General features: G+C 27.6%; 3 long non-coding RNA genes across 3 annotated transcripts; all 3 read left to right on the forward strand.

Moving 5' to 3' along the window:
• The first annotated feature begins 757 nt into the window (after positions 1-757).
• Positions 758-2,288, forward strand: LOC122517734. Its single transcript, XR_006303918.1, has 2 exons — positions 758-958; positions 2,179-2,288. It is a non-coding gene; the product is annotated as an uncharacterized LOC122517734 (long non-coding RNA).
• Positions 2,289-6,912: 4,624 nt separating this feature from the next.
• LOC122517692 lies at positions 6,913-7,536 on the forward strand. The gene is made up of 3 exons (XR_006303911.1): positions 6,913-6,931; positions 7,032-7,122; positions 7,373-7,536. It is a non-coding gene; the product is annotated as an uncharacterized LOC122517692 (long non-coding RNA).
• Positions 7,537-7,620: 84 nt separating this feature from the next.
• On the forward strand, positions 7,621-7,909 carry LOC122517747. Its single transcript, XR_006303924.1, has 2 exons — positions 7,621-7,693; positions 7,782-7,909. It is a non-coding gene; the product is annotated as an uncharacterized LOC122517747 (long non-coding RNA).
• Positions 7,910-8,940: the final 1,031 nt, after the last annotated feature.

Consider the following 8,940-nt stretch of genomic DNA (forward strand, 5'->3'; position numbering starts at 1 on the left):
AGACAAACCGGTAATAGAATTCTAGTTATATTATATATTATATTCTGTACACAGTAATTGACACGTTTTTTCGTTTAATTTGTTATAAAGTTCCGTTTATTAATCTTTCAAACGTATCTTGAATTTTTCTTATCGATTTCTATTTTATATTTGTACTTACGTTATATTATTATTCTTAAACGTTTGAATCACATTCGCGAAACAAATCCAAAAAAAGTAAATGTTTTGAAAGATTTTTTTCCCCCTTTTTTATTGAAAAAATACTTTAAAACATTTTTCTTTAGATCTTTTCTTAGAAACGACTAATTTCTTATACAGTAATTTCGAATATTCGTTGTCTACAAAATCTGTAACATTTTATACGTATAAAAATTCTTTAACGTTTTCTTGTGTATTTGTCAGCACGAATTAATATCACACATTGCTGGTGTAGTTAAAATAATACTAATTTATTCATCATCACAGTGATATAATTGACAAAAACAAAATCATAATGAGATTCAGAATGACAACAACGCCATCTAGTGAAATACGTTGTACTAACGTAAAAATTATTTTTTATTGTTTTAGAATTTGATATATGATTTATTTTATAATATTAGTTTTTGAAACAGTCATAAAAAAAGAACTAATATCGCATTTTTACATGCACATTTAATTCGTATACTAACGCGTCCTAAATTATGTTTTATATCCTATTGGACATATTTCTATCCTACTTGTTTGTTCTCTCTCATTAGAATCAAACATTAAATCTTAATATGATTAACTGTATAATCTTATTACCATACTAAAATTGCAACAAATTATTAACAAGAATATATGCTGAGAAATAAAAAAAACGAATTTTAATGTCAGATTATGTAAATTGATTGTTTGTTTTTTATACGCAGAGATTATAATGGTAGAATTCCGTCGTAATGGGGTTGACTTTGACCCTGAATCAGAGGCGAAAAAGGTAAATACGCTATCACCAATATCAAATATTTATCTTCGACTACTTTGGCTTCAATTAAAAAAGTTAAAGAAATTGAAAAGAGATGTATATGTATTTTGTAAGAAGAATAGTGTACTGAATTTTTGTATAAATTTTATGTACTTAAATACTTCAATAGCCGCATACAATGCTCTATTTTAAAAAAACCACTGATTTACTATCATTTTATTCAGTATTATGTTGTTATACTAACACATTGTTAGCAATAACTAACCCATCGAATCTTATTAGATTAATAAAATATAACAGCATTAAGAAGTTGGCTTAGAATCTCAACAGCTGAAAAAAATAATTAAGGGCATTTAATTGCTAGTTATTTGCTAATACAAAATCCGTAATTGCTAACTTTTTAATTAATTATTTATTTAGTTAATAATAATTACAAATGTGGAAACATCATGAGTGGGAGATTTGTTATACGCATACGCAACCACAAATTTAAGGCGCATGCTCACTTTGAAAAAATCTCCCATTCATGACGTTTCCATATTTTTAGTTATTAACAACTAATTAAATAATTAATTAATAAAGTTAGCAATTATATGGATTTTAAATAAGCATTTTGTTATCAATTTAGCACACTTATTTATTTTTTCTGCTGTTACAAATTACGTTGCTTTACTTAGAAATAAAAAGAAGTTTGCACATTTTTAATTATCAATAACTAATTAAATAATTCATTCAAAAAGTTAGCAATTATTTTTGAATTAGCAATTAGCTAGCAATTAAATGCACTTATTCATACTTTTTAGCTATTGAGGTTCTATGCCAACTTTTTAATGCTTAAAACGTTTATAGCGATAGATTTCCATCTTTTTCCTTTTTTCACATCGGTCGGTAAGAAAGATTCCTACGTTATTATATTTAATTTTTTTATATTATACTTTTACATTAGTTTGCATCACAAACGCGTGCGCAATTTTTGATAAGAGGGTTAAAGGAATTTCTTTTTATTTTTTTTTTTCTTAAAAAAGAAAACAATAAAACAAGGGGGAAAGGGGTAGAAATTGACAAAAATATTATTTTGGAATTTCTTTTCCTTTTCTTTAATTTACAAATCCTCGGTTGGTATTAACAATTAATATAATAACCATATAGTGATTTTATCTTTTTGCATTTGCATGTTTTATATTTGTTAATATTTAAATTAAACATATTTCATTATTTTGTTTCTTCTCTAGTCTTCCAAATAAAAAAGGTACACGTACCTGATTGATGACGCAATTGGAAACAAAGAACACGCTAAAGGTCATTGTCAACTAAAAATAAGCACAAATATAATGAAGGAAAAGAAAAACGATAAAAATGAAGAAAATGAATTTATGGAGGAATTCGAAAGAAGGATGCATTTTTTTAACATAATTTTATAATAATTTGACCATACAATGATTGATTTTAACCTGAAATTATATTGAAGTATTGTAATATATAGTATTTAATTAAATATATATTTTGTTCATGTTGTGAAAATATTGAAAAAAAAAAGAGAAACTTTGTATTTTATAGTGTTTATGAATAAATTATACTTTTTATTCGTATAATTATGAATTAGTAATTCCTTCAATTAGAATTCAATCCTGATACCTTTTAAATTTCTTTTCTTTTTTTCTGCGATATATATATATATGTAGGATTCAATACAAAGATGAATAGAATGTTTCCATGTAAATACAATAATAGCTGTTTGCTTCTTAAAGGCTATACGATGACTGTTTTCCTGCATAGCAACGTACCGCTGCACGTCGCTGCCTCCCAACGGTCATACCAACCATATCGTTTTTTTGTTTCGTAGTCCCTTTGTCTAATTTCCCTTCCCACATATATATACATACATGTAGGATATTTTTCTAACCTCACTTTTTTAACTCTTTTACTCTGATACTCTGATACTCTGATACTCTTTACTTTTTACTCTTCACTCTTCACTCTGTGACTTCTCTTCTACGACTAACTTATATCTGATATTATTCTCCGCTTCTCGTATCCCCTCACAACCACGCTAAACACACACATGTACTCATACTCTCTCATTTTTCACACCATAAAAACAGAGGACAACATTTCTTATAGCTCTACCTACCAGAAAAACAACTTTACTTTTATTCTCGAAATATTAACGTATACATTTAATAATGATCATTCACAAACATTCATATCGTAACATTTTTTGCCTTTACATTTATATTCACTCTTTTAGTTACAAATTTTTTCTTCATTCTGCACACACATTCGTCCTCGAATGTCTCTCTCCTTTTCTTTTATAGTCCACTTAAATGGATCCAATTTCTGAATTTCAGGTGTAATCCAGATTCTTTGATCTAAGGGTAAGTCGACGACGCTGAATCGAATGGTGCTAATTCTTTTTCAATAAAATGTGCCGTTTTTGAGGAAAAGGGTTAAAAAGGGAAAAATGGCCTTATCTTAGAATCTAGGAATTTAATCGAAAAAAGTTTCAAACAAAAGTTGTAGAGATTTGAAAAATACATAAAAAATGTTGTATGGTTTATTTTCGTATTTGCAAAAATAAGCGAGAAAGAGTGGTAAAAGTAATTGTAAGAGTAGGGGAAAGCAAGTCTTGCCCCTCTGTCGGTTTTATCACGCGAGCGCGCTAGTATGCTAGTTGCGTGCGAGCGTCCGTGTGTACTAATCACAAATGAAGGATCTTCGGACCCCTTTCTATTTGTTTAGGCGATAGCGAGTATTTTTTTCCTGGCCATCGAGCGTCGAGCGTTCTGTATATCTATATATATCGGCGTATAAGCGCGGCGTTTTAAATCGAATCTTGATGCTTATGGCACGCCGTTACTTTATTTATTGTCAAAAATAATGAACCTTGAATAAAAGAAAAACAATAATTCTTTCTTAATAAAATTTATAATAAATTTTTCTTTCTTTTTAATTTGTTTTTCTTAATAAATTTTTCTTAATAAAATTTATAGCACGAGAGCCCGTGAGTGCCAGACCTTCGGATTTTCATAAAAGCTGAAAATTTTTCTATGTGTGTCCCTAATACAGGTAAAAATGATCCCCACCCATTAAGCTGAGGCAGCGGTGGCTTTGGCAGGTAACAGGTAACAAAGGTGTATAAAATTCCATCTCAAATTTATCATAAAATAAAACTGAATTAAATATTAATTTATTTATTTTTTTTATTTTTTTTTTTTTTTTTTTTTCTATTTTTTTTATTTTTTTTTTTTTTTTTTTTTTTTTCCTCTCTTTAATTATCTCTCTATAATCTCGCAACGCGAGTTTTGATATTATTATGAATCAAATATAAAAAAATTCAGTTTTTTTTATGATAAATTTGAGATGGAATTTTATACACCTGTTACCTGTTACCTGCCAAAGCCACCGCTGCCTCAGCTTCATGGGTGGGGATCATTTTTACCTGTATTAGGGACACACATAGAAAAATTTTCAGCTTTTATGAAAATCCGAAGGTCTGGCACTCACGGGCTCTTGGACTATTATATCGTTAGCCAAAAATAAATTCGTACTTCCTCTAATACAAATGCATTTTCTTTTAATTATATTTCTATAAAATTATTATAAAATACGATTGAAAAAATAGAAAAAAAATTTATTAAGTTTACTTCACAATAACGAAAAAAAAGAATAAGAAAGCAAAGAAAAAGAACGAAGAGAAAAAGAAAGAAAGAAAGGTAAACACACTTGTTAGGACTGTCAATACAAGATATAGGTATCAGCGACGTGAAAAACACACACACAATGTAGCCACTGTAGCAACTTACTACTGTAGCAACACTACTACAGCCAAAAAATACGTATCAATGTGAAATTTCAATACGCGTTTTCTATATCTACGGCTAATTTTCAGAAGAATGAATTTTCTAATGGAGTACTACAAGTGTGCAAAATTTGAAAAAAATCTGAGATGGGACTCACTGACCGTCTCTTTGTTAAGGATAGAAAAACTTATAAAAAAATAATTCCCCCACGAAGAATCGAACACTAATCACCGATGCGAGAAGCGAAGACGTTACTACTACGATAACGCACCACTTGACAAGTATTCTATTTTTTTCTTACAATTCTTAAGACTTCGAAGATGAATCAGAATGCATTAGTTTTCTTATAATATAATAAAAATGAATTAAAATTATATGTGTAGACAAAAAACAAATTCCATGGTTTTAGAATATCTTTTCCTTGAATTAATTTTATGTGTAGATATAAAATTCATTTTTTTCAAATATGTATTCTATTTGATACACAAATAAATTTTTACGAGACAAAAAATCAGTAATTTAAAATTTTATAAAATACGTAATTTATTAGAAAAATATTTAAATTTTAAATTTAGTCTTACAAAGAATACGTATTCAATCTAATATACAAATCAATTTTTGTGAGGCAAAAAATTAATATCAATTAATTATTCTAATTAATTTTATGGCGAGGCACAAGATTAATTCATTATTTTTACTCTCAACTATAAATAATAATAGTTTCTGTTAAAATGAATTATTGTTTTTCTTTTATTCAAGGTTCATTATTTTGACAACAATAAAAAAACGCCGTGTCTTAAGAATCAAGATTCGATTTAAAACACCGCGCTTATACGCCAATATATATAGATATACAGAACGCTCGACACTCGATGACCAAACAAACAATACTCGGTATCGCCTAAACAAATAGAAAGGGAAAAATATCAGTTTTTTCTCTGACTCGCACTCTAATTCAAGATCGTTCGTTTGTGTTTAGTACTCACCGACGCTCGCACGCACACAAAAACCGACGGAGGGTTAAGATTTGCTTTTCAACTTTTACAGTTATTTTTCAATCTTTTTCCAATATATTTTTGCAAATACGAAGATAACCTTAAAAAAATTTTTATGTATTTTTCAAATCTCTACAACTTTTGTTTGAAACTTTTTTCGATTAAATGCCTAGATTCTAAGATAAGGCTATTTTTATAGGCTCCCGGACTATTACGTTTTTTGTAAAAATAATTTTCTAACGAATTTTTTTCAATCATTATCAGACAAGATAGTGTAATAAAACACGTAACAGAAGTAAATAATAAATCGTTCAAAAATAGACGTGCTGGAAAAAAAACTTTGTCTTGCAATTAATTTAACATTTCAATAGATAAGGAAAATGATGTATTTTTTTCCTCGAATAATTAAACTAATCGGTACTTTTATATAACAATAATGGAAAATAAAGTATTTAATCTGACCTATAATCCAAACACTTCTTGCATCTCATTTAATGTATCTCGTTTATCCACTTTATTAGCATAATACAAAGTCAAACAGAGGAAGGGAAAAAAAAGAAGATTTCTTTAAGAAGAAACTATGTTTATAACAGCGATTAACTTCTTCTGTTTATGTAAATTAGTATTATTACGCACGGAATAAATGAATAGATAAAATAAATCTTTTTGTCGTTTTGATGTTTCGATCGTTTGATGTTTCTTTCTTAGTTTCTGTTAAGACACAAAAGATACAAGAAGTCACTGCGGAGTATCAACCTAATATCTGTTCTTAGCATACAAGAGAAGATCCAGAAGTATTTTAATACTATTTTAAGTTGTTTTATAATTATAATTTGTTAAACTAAACATGTATATTACTAAATGTTTTACTCCAATAGTAATAATGATACTGTTATTTTATTTAATCAAATATATATCAGATAAATTTCGTGAACATAAATTGGTAAAAAAATGCTCAGGTCCAAAGCCTTATCCTCTGATTGGAAATCTGAATGTATTACTTGGTGATATGAAAGGTATACTTTTTATTATTTAATATCTATATTTATGCGACTTCTATTCAATAAATTTGTCTTACAATTAGATATAACTCATAAAATAATAAAATTATCTACAATCTATTCTTCGCCGTGGCTACTGTGGGTTGGCCCAAAATTAGTCGTAATCTGGATGATCCTGAAAATATTGAGGTAAGATCTATCAAATTTAATGCACTTCTTTAGAAACGATTTCCCGAATAAGATTTTTTATTCCGAATTTTTTTAGATTAATTTTTGTTTTCCTTTTTAGATTCTATCAAAAAGTTCTAGCGGTTATGAAAAAAGTTCTCTATATTTCCCTATGAAAAATGCTTTAGGTGATGGATTATTTACTGCACCAGGTAAACTATAGGTTTACTTGCTTTCTTCTTAATTAATAAAAAAAAACTATGTACACCTACTGTAATACAGTATTTTTAAATATGTCTTTTAGACGATTGCTAATTAAAATAGTTTTCTTTTTTATGATTGCATATAATGCCTACACACCTACATGAATATATGAGAATCTCTCTTTTCTTATTATTAATTAATAAATATAAAAAAAGATACTATAAATATTTAAATTAAGAAATATTCTCGTATTTAAAGCATCAATATGGGACATTCATCGAACAATCTTAAATCCAGTATTCAAAGAAGTTTCGACTTATATGGACTCAATGATAAAAAATCAAACAGACTAGCTAATATTTTAGAAACTACAAACGGAAAAAACGTAGACATTATGCATTACGTACATTTATGTACGCTGGATATAATATTGGTAAGATTTGGAAATTCTAAAAAATATAGATGGACACATTAAAATTTTCTAAAAATTGTTTTTTTTGTACTGACAGATAGCCTATTGGAAAGTGATTTAAATTTGCAGAGCAATCCGGATTGCAAACTTGATGAATATATATCAGAGTAATAATCAGAAGAATATTTTTAAATTATAATATAATCTAATATTATTGAATATTCGTCTTTTTATGTGAATTTTATTTTTATTTAGAGCGATGGACATAGCTGCAACAAGAATAGTGAAATTCTGGTTACATCCAAATATTATATTTAACAATTCATCTATGGGGAAACGGCTACAAGAAATTCTTTCCCCCTTAAATAAAATAACAAACGAGGTAAAATACCAAGAAACCATTTTGTTTTAAATTGTCAAATATCAAAAAAATATATTACTTTGAAATAAAAATAATTTATTCATGTATATAACTTTATATTCGTTAAGATTATAACGAAAAGAAGAATTCAATGAATGAAGATAACTTTACCCGGGAAGGAAAAGATCTACATGCAAGTAAGAATAATCATTTAAAAATATTTTTTTAGTAATGAATTTATCGATGAATACCTTTTATAATAATAATAAATAAAATATATTATTCTCCTCTAAAAAAGAAAAAGATACCAGTCCATTTTTAGATGCAATATTTAAATCCTTTACGAAACCAGAAAATATCGGAGGCAGATATTCGTGATGAAATAAATACAATAGTTTTTGCAGTAAGATGAATTTATTAAGATTATTTAAAATTTTTTTTTCATTTAGTAAACGTAAAAAATTTATTAATTTTTAGGGAAGTGATACTGCGCTAATTCACTAACATTTTTAATTTTGTTTAATTGTTTTAACCACGTTTCCCGGACATTCAAGTACGCTCAGATACCACTTTGCATTATTATTTATTATCTTTTAAAAATCAATTATATTTTCATACAATACTTGTATCATTTATTCGGCTTTTTCGATTCCAGAATCAAGTATACGAAGAGCTGTACGATATGTACACTCAAGCGATCCTATGAGGTTCCTATTACAATGGAAGATAAGAAAATGAAATATAAGAACGAGTCATCAAGGAGACTTACGTCTTTCCCACCTGCACTACTTAGGGGCGAACACTAAAGCGCGATACAAAAGGTATTTATATATAATAAAATTTATGTTTTTTTTTTCTTTCCCACTGACGTTTACAGTCCTCTGTAGTAAAATATGTATTTTATTTTTTAGATTAAGTGAACGACTATGGTGATATACCAAAAACCTGTCAGTATTTTTTATGATATTTACACTACACGAAAAGAAAAATATGGGCTGATCCTTAAGAGATTTAACCCGGATCGATTTTTCCAGGAAAATATAACTCTAAATG

This window comes from Polistes fuscatus, unplaced genomic scaffold (genome assembly GCF_010416935.1).
Source record: "Polistes fuscatus isolate 324 unplaced genomic scaffold, CU_Pfus_HIC Scaffold21, whole genome shotgun sequence".
Taxonomy (NCBI): Eukaryota; Metazoa; Arthropoda; class Insecta; order Hymenoptera; family Vespidae; genus Polistes; species Polistes fuscatus.